The sequence below is a fragment of the Solanum stenotomum genome, chromosome 2 (assembly GCF_019186545.1).
Source record: "Solanum stenotomum isolate F172 chromosome 2, ASM1918654v1, whole genome shotgun sequence".
NCBI classification, from domain to species: domain Eukaryota; kingdom Viridiplantae; phylum Streptophyta; class Magnoliopsida; order Solanales; family Solanaceae; genus Solanum; species Solanum stenotomum.
The window spans coordinates 7,075,757-7,087,676 of NC_064283.1; positions in this window are offsets into that span (position 1 = coordinate 7,075,757).

Genomic DNA, 11,920 nt, shown 5'->3' on the forward strand with positions numbered 1-11,920 from the left:
ATGTTTCTAAATGTTTTCGGTGTGCATTATTTTTCCATAATAAGTAATAGTCAACATCGTTCTAGTGATTGCTGCACTGAAAAGTTTTGACATTTTTTTTTTTGCAGAAATCGAAAGTTAGGCCATGCTAACGTTTAAAGAGCTTTTGTGTTTCATAAGGCGTGATGCAACTGTAGAATACATGTAAATCACTGAAACCTGTTACATTGCAGAAATGTTTCCCTTGCCTTTCCAAAAAAAATTAAAAATTTATTTTGTTGTTTGATATTTTATTTATACACAGAATCGGATAATAAAATTTAAAATTTATGAGCTCTTACGATTACCTCAAATTAATAGGACTTAGTATACAACAAATTAAAATATTTTTGGGCTTGTCAAAGTAGCATTGAACTAACTAAAGTTTTGGAATAGGTGGTAGGGAACTTATATTTGGTGCTTAAAGTCCATATCTGAATTAATTTAGATTTGTATTAGATAAACTCACTATAATGGTAAAGTGCTTCGGATGAAAACATTTTCTAATTCCAAACTTGAGTTCTTGATCACAGAAAAATCTCAACTATTTCTACATGACCAACATGAGTTGTGGTGGGATAGTTAAATTCTCTTCTTTTTTAATCAGAAGTCTAAGGAATTTGAATTCTTTAAAATTATTGCTCATATAAATGAATTATATGATATACAAATATGAATTTAATCGGATCATAATGCTCATTATATTACATGTTGGTAATATCATTGGGAAAAGGTAGTGCAGATAAGTGAAAAAAGGACGTGGGCTTTGTAAGTGCAACAAGTAACAAGACAAAGAGTTGACCATGCGCAATGCTTCGAAAAACTACAAAAAAAAAGACATTTTTATATGCACTTATTTATTGCCTACATTCGTACAAAATTTTAGTATTTACGCAGGCACCAATTTCAATACTATAATAGTTCCTATTGGTTTGACATAGAAATTGAAAAGCACTAAATAATAGGGGTGATTTTATCAAATCACTTTTATTTAATGTAAGTCGTCTAAATATTGAAAAATGAATAATATTTAATAATTAATGTTAAATAATATATAATATAATAAGTTATTCATTGATTTTATAAATTGATAAATATTAATCGAAATTTCAAAATAATATAATGAATAAATAAAGATAAAAAATAGTACTTCTTCATCTACATTTGAACCTTTAAAATAGGTCAAAAAGGTTTTTCAAGTTTGTGTTTAGCCATAAGATATAAAGTTTTGATTCTAAATTAGTATTTGTATAAGAAATATACACCAAATTTTAACTTCAAATTCATCTTCCAATTTTTTCAGTAGGATTTGAAACTCTGAATTATGATTTCATTTAATATATATATTTAAATAAATAAGTTGATCCGTATTTTTATATTTTACGTCGGTAAAAAAAACCCATAATTTTCTTAATATGTTCAGGAGCAGTTTATTTATTATTTCCATATTACCAAATTAGAGTCCTATTATAAAGTTATTTTATTCCGATTATATTTAAAGTATAATTAAATGCACATAAATTTATTTTTTGTTAATATAAAAGTTGGGTAAAGGCAATGTTTTCCCGCTGTCAATTGCGGCTGATGTTTCTCGCGTGGGTTTCATCGTTCTAAGTTCCACGGCACACACGATTTTTTTTTTAACTGTCGTTTTAACTTAAAATAATTATTAATTTAAAATTTTAAAATTAACTTTCATTCATAATCATATTATTTATATTAATGGTACAATTCTTTTTAATTATGTTTAATTATCAAATAATCTCTAATAACTAAAGTTAATTTGGTAAATTAGATTTTTTTTTAAGTGAACGTGAAAAACACTAAAGTTAAAATTAAAATTTGAACTTATTTGAAAAGGCCAATGCATTAAGTGTCGGCCGTGACTTTTGCAATATATTAGGGCTGCCGATTAATTAATTTATATCGCCAACTTGGAATTATTTTAAGTGATATAAGTTTGTCTCTATTTGTACACGTTGTTAAAATAATATCAAATAGTTTTATGTTGTTTTAGACTTACAAAGCTTTGACTAACTTAGATTTTATTGTCTTTTAAGTCGATCAAATTTAACAAAGAAAAGATTGTGTAGTCTCTTCTTGCCCCTAGAAAAAAGAATTGACTTACCGACTAAATTTGAATTTACAAAAAGTCATGTATTAAGAATAAACTGTTTTCTAATAAAAACGATTTCGTACCCAAATAAACTCAAACTGAAAACCTTTGGTTAAGAATAAAGAAATACTTATCAGTTTCTTTTCTTTCTTTCCTTTGCCTTCGAGTAGTTTTTAGTTGACTATGCAGTAAGCAAAGGTGACCGTTCAAATTAGATATGACAATTTTGATTTGAATTGAATATACTATGATTCAAAACAAATTCATTTAAGTTTAAATTGGATTGGATTTTTTAAGTTTAGTTTTGGATTAAGGTATGGACGGATAATTTGACTTTTTCGATTTTAACTTTTAAAATTTTAAGGTAGGTCATAACAATTAATAACTTCAATTTATGTAATATTTTACTTCTTAGAATGTGCAACTTTCAGCGGTTAACAAAGATTGAGGCTAGCTTGTTCTTTATGCAGTGTTATTCCATATTGGACTTAATACTATAATAGGGTCATAGGATACTGATCTATTATTGAACCTTTTAAAATTGAATTTACTTTTTAACAACTCTGGTGTCTAGCTAGTTTTCACACATCTTAATTCATTTTGTAAATAGTAAGTATACTCATAACATCATTAGTAAATTTGATTATTCATTGTCATAATTAAATTCAGCTATCTGAACCTCCAGGATCAACTTAACCACAAAAGTAGCAATCCCACTTGTAATTATTCTTGTGTAAGAATGTGCTTTAATTTGTGTATTCATTTTTTTTTTCAAATGAAAACATAATTACATAACAGTAATTAGGTGTTGGTCCGTGACTTTTATTTTTCCAACAAAAAACTAAACCATGTTCAAACTTATGATGAAAGAATAAGATGTCATATCCAATATCCAAACTCCAATTAAACTTTACTACACTTTAGAAATTATTAGTGGAGACATGTTTTTTTATGATTATATGTATGGACTTATAAAAGTAGTAAACAAATTTTATAATTGACACACGGTGGTGCCCCCTTAAAATCCGCATGACTTTTGCATAGTACCTTGATTTAATATTTCATTCTTTTTAATACTGACATATTGCTTAAGAAATATTAATTAAAGGTATATATTTATTATATTTTGAAACTTTTAATTTAATTATTACTATTTTATTAATATAGGGAAAAAAGCTCCTTTGATTTATTAAATTTGACAAGTAAAATAAAATATTTATTTTTGATATAAATATGTTTTAATTTAATTTATTTTCATAGGAAACTGCGTTAGCAAGATATTTGAACTATGGTTGGCTTAAAAGTTTGTCAAACCTATTTTTAAGTCACTTTTTGACTTCTAAAATTGTTTGACATATATAAAAACAACTTAAAATAAATAAAAAATGACTTCAAATAAGTTAGGAATTGTTTGACAAAAAATAAGTAAAAATCAAAAGTAGGCTTTCTCTTACTTTTTATCTTTTGACTTAAAAATCATTTAAATTTGACCTTTTATTTTTTACTTAAAAATTTCTATTTTAGGCAATTCAAACGGGCGCTTAGTGTAGAGTACTTATTTGTTTTTAGAACATTTGTAAACGTCAACTAATTTGAAGTAAATATATATCTATATGAATTTATTTGCATTGGATGTTTACATATATAATATTTGTTTACGCATAAGATTTTTGCCAATTTATTAAGGGATAAGGCACAAGTACCCCTAGAGTTAATTAAACTAATCTCCTATTAGCCCCGAACCCATTTTTTTTTGTAATTTTGTACATCTTTTTGGCTTACATGACCTCCAAACATCTACCACACACCTCTACTATGTGGAGTCACGGAGTATGTCACGTAAGCCAAAAGGGGTTCAAAATTACAAAAAAAAAAAAAAAAAAACGAGTTCAGGGTTAATAAGACTTTAGTTTAGTTAAAATGTAACTCTAGAATTTCGGTCATAGTCTAGGGAATACTTGTGCCTTATTCCATTAACTAATACATATTTTCATTTTATTAAATACCTAATCAAAGTAAGTTGAAATAATATTGGCATAATCTCTTTCTACTTTATTACTAAATTACGTTGTGTATATTATTATTAATATACTTGATTCAAATAAGTATATATTTACCATATATACTTATTAGAACAGTATGTTTATATCATGTTAACTAACTTATTTAGCTCATGACTAATATGAGGCGAGAATGCAGATAAATTGATCATATGATTAAATGCTAGAATGTGCAAACATATACCATGCAAAAATTGTTTTGGGTAAATATTGTTTACGAATAAGTTTTTATCATACATTTAAGTTATATATATCCCATATTATAAAAATAAAAAAAAATAAAAATTACACTACGAATCACAAAAGAGATATATATTGTATGATTATTTATAAATGTGACATTTTTTAAATTTTGAAATAAGACCAGATTACCTGACCCCAACATATTTTGAGATGATATTATTCTACTGTTTGAATATTTGACATGTTTCTAACAAAAAAGGAATAAATAAAAATGTGTTGTCATGTCAAGAAAAGAAATAATTAGTGTGAACCATCAAGGGTATAAATATTAATAAAACAATTGGACAAGACCAATCAAAAATGATATTATTAAGTTTTACTGTTGACTTTGCTTTTTGTGTAATGAAATTCTTGCACGCCAGAATCTCATCAATTTTTTTGATTTTTTAATTTTTAGTTTTTCACTCTATTTGATATTCACATTAGAATCACTTCACATTTAATTTTTTAATTTTTTTCTTGTCAATTATAATATTAAAAAGACAGGGATATTAGAATAATAATAATATAATAAATAAATAAAAGACTAGGACTTACTGAACAAATTATAGAGTCAAATATATTTTTTTGTGTGTGTTACTGCAAAATTGCAGGTACTTAAGATCCTGTGGTCGGTATCAAGATTCTTCTTCTTATTTTTCTTTGTTTATTTTGTACTTTAATTCTTAATTAATCAAATGCCACAGTATTTAAATATGTTAGATCGAGGAAATGAGCTTGTTGTTTTCTTTCATGATCTTATTAAAGGATGGTTAATATCGGGTAAACTAGCTTTTAAAATTGAATTAAGAAAAATATCTTTTTTTTTGCATAGACCTAAAAGACAAATTATTAAACTCATATGTATTCTTGAATTTTGATTTACTTGATATAAATCCTTGTGTGTTTATATGTCGTTGATGTTTCAGATGTGAAGTATTAGTTATGCAAGGAGATAAGAGTGGGAGTGGATGCAGCATACGCATAGTACTTTAATGTGAAATGTAAATTTATACGTAGGAAATTACTAAAAATAATAATAACTAATAAATCTGAATTCATAACTTAAAAAACACAATAAATTTAATATATAAACTTTAAAAATTAAATCGATTATAAATTTTAAATTTTGAATCCGACTCAATTTATAAGGCTATATAAGAAGTATTTTATGGGCATGCTTCCGAAGAGACATCATGTTATGCACGCATCGAGGGATATACACAATATGGAACTTTGTTTTTATTTGGCACAATACATAAAACATGACCCTTAATTTGACGTCAGCTGACAACTATGACCCTTAACTTTGGGTGTGCACAAGTAGGCACTTAAACTTGTATAAAATTAAACAAATAAACACATTCGTCCTACATGGCACCCTACATGACAATTTTGTGTCCTACGTGGCGTATAAGTTTTACATACTNTATTAGTTATGCAAGGAGATAAGAGTGGGAGTGGATGCAGCATACGCATAGTACTTTAATGTGAAATGTAAATTTATACGTAGGAAATTACTAAAAATAATAATAACTAATAAATCTGAATTCATAACTTAAAAAACACAATAAATTTAATATATAAACTTTAAAAATTAAATCTATTATAAATTTTAAATTTTGAATCTGAATCAGTTTATAAGGCTATATAAGAGGTATTTTATGGGCATGCTTCCGAAGAGACATCATGTTATGCACACATCGAGGGATATACACAATATGGAACTTTGTTTTTATTTAGAACAATACATAAACATGACCCTTAACTTGATGTCAGCTGACAACTATGATCCTTAATTTTGGGTGTGCACAAGTAGACACTTAAACTTGTATAAAATTAAACAAATAAACACATTCGTCCTACATTACATGACAATTTTGTGTCCTACATGGCGTATAAGTTTTACATACTTGGTTAACACAAAAAGCACATGCATATTTGTATCATATTTTAATTTACAATAAAGTTTCCGCAATGTTTGAATTCTGAAGTTATATTTGAGAAAAACTGATGTGACAAAATCATTAATTAAAACAGCTAGCTTATGCATGAATCTGTAACTGAATGATGGAGATCCATAAATTTTCAAATTTTATGATTGAGGAATTGAACCTGATTTATGAGTGTTGAAAAATAAAGTACTTTAATTATATGACTAACAAAATCCCATTGTGCCAAAAATTATTGTCAAGTTCGTCGTATCAGGCTTGTCTAGTACAGATTATCTTTCATGTATGATTTGTAAGCTATAGCATAAAAAATGAGAGTTTTACACTGTGCACACTAAAAAAATAACGACTGCAAATTTCCTTTTGTCATATAAAAATATTAATATACAAAATATACCGCTTCACTGCGGTAGCAGATTAATTTTGTTACTTCTGATCCATATCATTTGTGTATCCCTCCTCTTATATATATTTAATAGATTTAATCATAAAAATATTTATCTAAACTCTCTTTTATCTCTCTTTGAATATCTCATTTTCTGGAAATAGTAAAGTGAATTTGGACCCCCAAAAAAGTACTAATAAATATAGTTTTTTGAACTTTTAAAGGTAAAATATTTTTAACAAATACAATTTATCAAAACGACTAATATTTGAAACCGAGTGTACTGCAGGTAGTCTCCTCTAATAATTTTAATTATTTGAAAAGTTTTATTCCCATTTAACATGTATAAAAATATGTATACGTTGATTTAGACCTACAAAGCTTTGACTAATAAGTTGATCACTTCTTTCAAGTCAATTAATTTATTTTTTTTTAAATTTGGAGCCTCCTTCATCTATAATTCTAACTTTTCTCGTGAGTTTCAATATATATTTTTAAAAAATAAAATAAAATTGGGATACGGGAAGGGTAAATGGGGTAGGAAATTACAATGTTGAAAATCGAACCCTTACCAACAAGTTAATTAATGTTCATGTGTAATCAACGAAAGCAACCGATCTACTAATATTCTCGTGATTTCCAATATTAATGTTCCTAATCTTGATTTTTTTTGTAATTACTCTTACCTAATGTCATGACAAACTCGATGCTTTACATAGTGCACCTTTCCTCAACCTTGGGCATCTCCAACCCTATCCTCTATTTTACTCTCAAAATATAAAATTTTCTATTTTTTCAGACAACCAACTCCAATCAAATTCTCTGTTTACTCTCTATAAAGAATCTTTTTCTCTCTCCTCAATATTATATTATTATTTATATTTCATTCTTTTTTTCTTATTTCGTAATATAAATCATTTCTTCTTTTTGCAAATAATTACTCTATAATCTTTATGTAATACAAAATTTTATTTTATTTCAAATTCTTTATTTAATATAAAATTATATTTTATTCTAAATTTCTAAATAGCATAAATATTGCAATAAATATTATATATAATACATATTAATGAACAATTCAAATAAAAGTGAAATCATTAATGAAATATAATTGCATCATAAATATTGTATTATCGTAAAATTTATTTTAAATTTTACATAAATATTCAACTTTCAAGACTGTTACTCTCATAAAGTTAATGTATTACAGAGTTTAAAATGAACATTTTTTGTCCTTATTTTTTATGTGTAGCTAAAAATTGTTTAAATTAACAATTTCATCTTGTATCCAATTATTTTGTGTACTAATTTACTTCCCTTATTTCATTTTGAACTATTGCATCAAATATTTTCATGCTCTCTAAAAAGTGTAGTTTAATAATTTATCACTAAAACATAAAAGTAGATTGTATGAATTATCATGTAAATTTTGTGCATACTTCATAATGAAAAATAATTATAATCTCAATTACATATTTAAAATGACAAAAAAAAACAATTACAAATTAAATTAGAATAATTGTTAATTCGGGATGGAAGTAGTATACTTATCAATAATATGTTTTAGATATTACATTACTTAGAAAATAATTGAAAATATTAGAGACTTAATTAATAATCTTATATAATATAAATAATATTAAAATAACTTTAAATTACATATTTAAAGTGACCATTTCTTTTTTAAAAAATAAAATAGAAAAATTATTAATTTGGACGGAAGTAGTAACTTGTTAATAATATATTTTAAATGTTATATTACATTAGAAAATAATTACAAATGATAAAGACTCAATTAGTAATATAGTAAAAATAATATTATAATAATCAAAAAGTAAAATATAGAGAGGTGAATAGTAGTTCTCCAAATTAGGAGAAATACTATTCAACTCTCTATAATTGAAGAATAGAGAGTGAAATAAAGAGTGATTGGAGAACCCATTCTCTATTTTACTCTCCAAATATAGAAAATAGAGAATAAAATAAAGATTGATTGGAGATGGTCTTAATTAAACATCAAATTAAAGTACTGATTTCACTTCAACAACATCTCATTATTATTTTGTAAGAAATGTGATTTCATTAATTTCTTTATAGCTATTGTCACTTCATTTTTCAAATTAAAACATAATTACTTAACACCTACATATTGATTTATTTTATTTGCTACCCAATAAAACTATGTGAAAACTAAACCATGTTCAACACCTAATGGTAAAAAGGTTGAAAAATGACTCAAAAAATATGATGTCTAATCCAAAAGTTTGTTGGACTTATAAACCAATTGTAGTGATTAGTTTTAATTAGTGGAAGCGTGTTAATAAGTGATATTTTTATTTAATACTTTTTTCCCATAATTACTTGACAAATTAATGGACACACACGATGGGGTTCCTTTCTATAGAGCCTTCATTTTTTAATTTAATACTCTGATGCGTTCGTACATTCGTCGCAGGGTAAATCACCATCTTTTATATTTTTTTGACTGATTTTACCATAGAGGCCAACGATAAACAGTAACTGTATATCCCACCCTCCGAACATAACTTACAATTTTCATCTTACTGTTTAGGTGTTGAGTTGGAATTCCATTCGATTTAGAGAATTTTTTTTGGTCACGGGGAATTCAATTACGGGAGAACTAGGAGGACTTTCCCTTTTACTAATTCAATAGATTTTGCACACCTTTTAAGAAAATAATAAGTTATACATTTGGTTGATCAATTAAAATTTGAATCGAAAATGTTTAATTGAAATACCTTATTGAAATCATGATATGAAATTATGTGAGATGGAGTTGAAGTTCGATCAATCTTACCAAATAAACAAAAGTATAATACACTACCACAAAGTTATTATTCTAAAAAAAATTACCATATTTATTGATCGAACTTTAGTTCAATAAAAAAGTAAAATTGAACCTGAGTTGTGGTATACATTATTTATTGATCCCGTTTGTTAGTCAATATCATTAGTTGTTATATCATCATGTTTATATTCGATGAATATTTCATCACTCCTTTTCTATTCTTGACAAAAAAAAAAAACATGTAGATATAAAATGATGGTCTTCTTCTTCTCTTTCTATTTTTTTTGTTTTACATAATATAAAATTAAGGGCGATTTTTTGTATTTGAAATTGCATATTCAAATACTGATTTCATTTTATGATTTCAAAACACGAGATAAAAGCACATCTCCAAATGCCTAATAAGAGTTTAAGTGTTGAATCAATTGAGTGTAATTTTAGAATATCTAAGTGAAATATGTTTAACACAAGTGTAATATGGTGTGTGATGAAGAAGTCCATATGTACATAACATATCTCTATCTTTCTCTTCTAGAATACAAGTGAACTGTGGTGCAAGTCTACATGGAAATTACAAAAGTCCAAATGCAAGCATGTTCTCAAAATGGACAAGGCATGCAAATGTATTTGCATGCTATGTGATGAAAACCAATATTTCATTCAACTTTCATATACTCCTATTAATTTTTTAAAATTATTTTTGTCAATGTGAGGAAGCACAACATGAGAAACACTACACAAATTGACTTTTAGTGGGAAATAGTGGCATTGCTTTATTTTCCACCTAAATACTAGCTGATTGAAGTATTGAACCCATAATGTATATATATAGTTGGGTTGACACAAGCAAAACTAGATTAATTTATTTTTCCATTTCCATCATATCTCTTTCATTCATTAGTTAGAACAGGGGCGGATTCAGCTCTTTAGATTAAGATTCTCGGAAACTTAATAATTTTTACACGTATTATGCATATGTAGTAAACATTTTTTTAAGATATTATGAATATTTGATTATAAAGTACTTTATTATCATTATAAATTAATTTGAGAATACTATAGAAACCATAAACTTTAAATTCTGAATGGAGCAAACTTTTTAAGTTAGAATCCTTGTATGTTTCCTTTAAGTTAGAATCCTTGTATGTTTCCTTAATGGTACTTGCATTGCATCTTACTCTTTTCTTTCACTTTTTTCTCATTGTGGAAAGTAAAATAATATCAAGTACCACACATAAAACACTATACACATAATAATATTATTAATATGCATATCCTATTAAAGACTTGAACATCACATATTGGAAATACCATAATAAGAAAGTTCCTATTTTCTTGTCATCTTAAGAAAACAAACATGCAAAAACCTAGCTAGCTATATATTTCCAAAATGAGTTATAAAATATATATATACATTGTTAATGTAATTTTTTATAACATTAAATTATATTTAATGTATCCGTAATATAAAATTTATAGATATTTTTCGAGTGATCTGATAACGTAAAGTAAAATATTTCTTAAGGGGTATTATGATGTTTTCATAACTCTTGTAATTACCTTCCTTTCTTTTTCACCCACATGAGTGCATCTACGTGTGAGTAGAGTATAATTGATATATACATACCTTGAAAAAATGGCAAAGAGAAGTAGAAATAATTAAAGAAAATTATTTTATATCTACTTTTCAATCAATAGCTTATATATGTATATATGGCGTCTTAAACAAGTTGTACAACACGTGTATGATGATGGAAATTCAAACCTAACACATCTTAATTATAAAAAATAATCAATATTAATGTCTCATTAGCTAGCTTCATTAGGTAAATTAGCACTAGCTATAGGTAAATTAGCTTAGGTATAAAGAAGTGGTTGACACTTACTAATGGTGACATTTTTTTTTGTACTTTTTTTTATAAAAGAAAATAAAAACATAAAAATACACATAGCTGTCTAAGCTAGTAATGGGGTGGGGTGATAAAAGTCTAAGATAGTGGGTATTAATATAAATTAATAAATAAATAAAATCTATATTAAGGAGGAAAAGTGGGTAATGTGAAGCATGGAAGAGACTTCCTCCTTTTGCGCTGCACTTTTTTGTATTGGGTGGAATTTGTACTTTGTAGATAATAATATCAGTTAACATCCTTAATCAAAGATTTCAAAATTCAAATACTATGACAATGAAAAAATTACGTCGTTTTGAAAAATACATGTTTAAATTCAAATTTAGTCATACTTTAATTTAAATAAACGATATTGGATAGAAATTAAAAAAAAAACATATTTATTTTTATAAAAGTATTGTTTATAGTGGGGGATAGGGTAGAGGGAGAGGGAGGGGGGGGGGGGGGG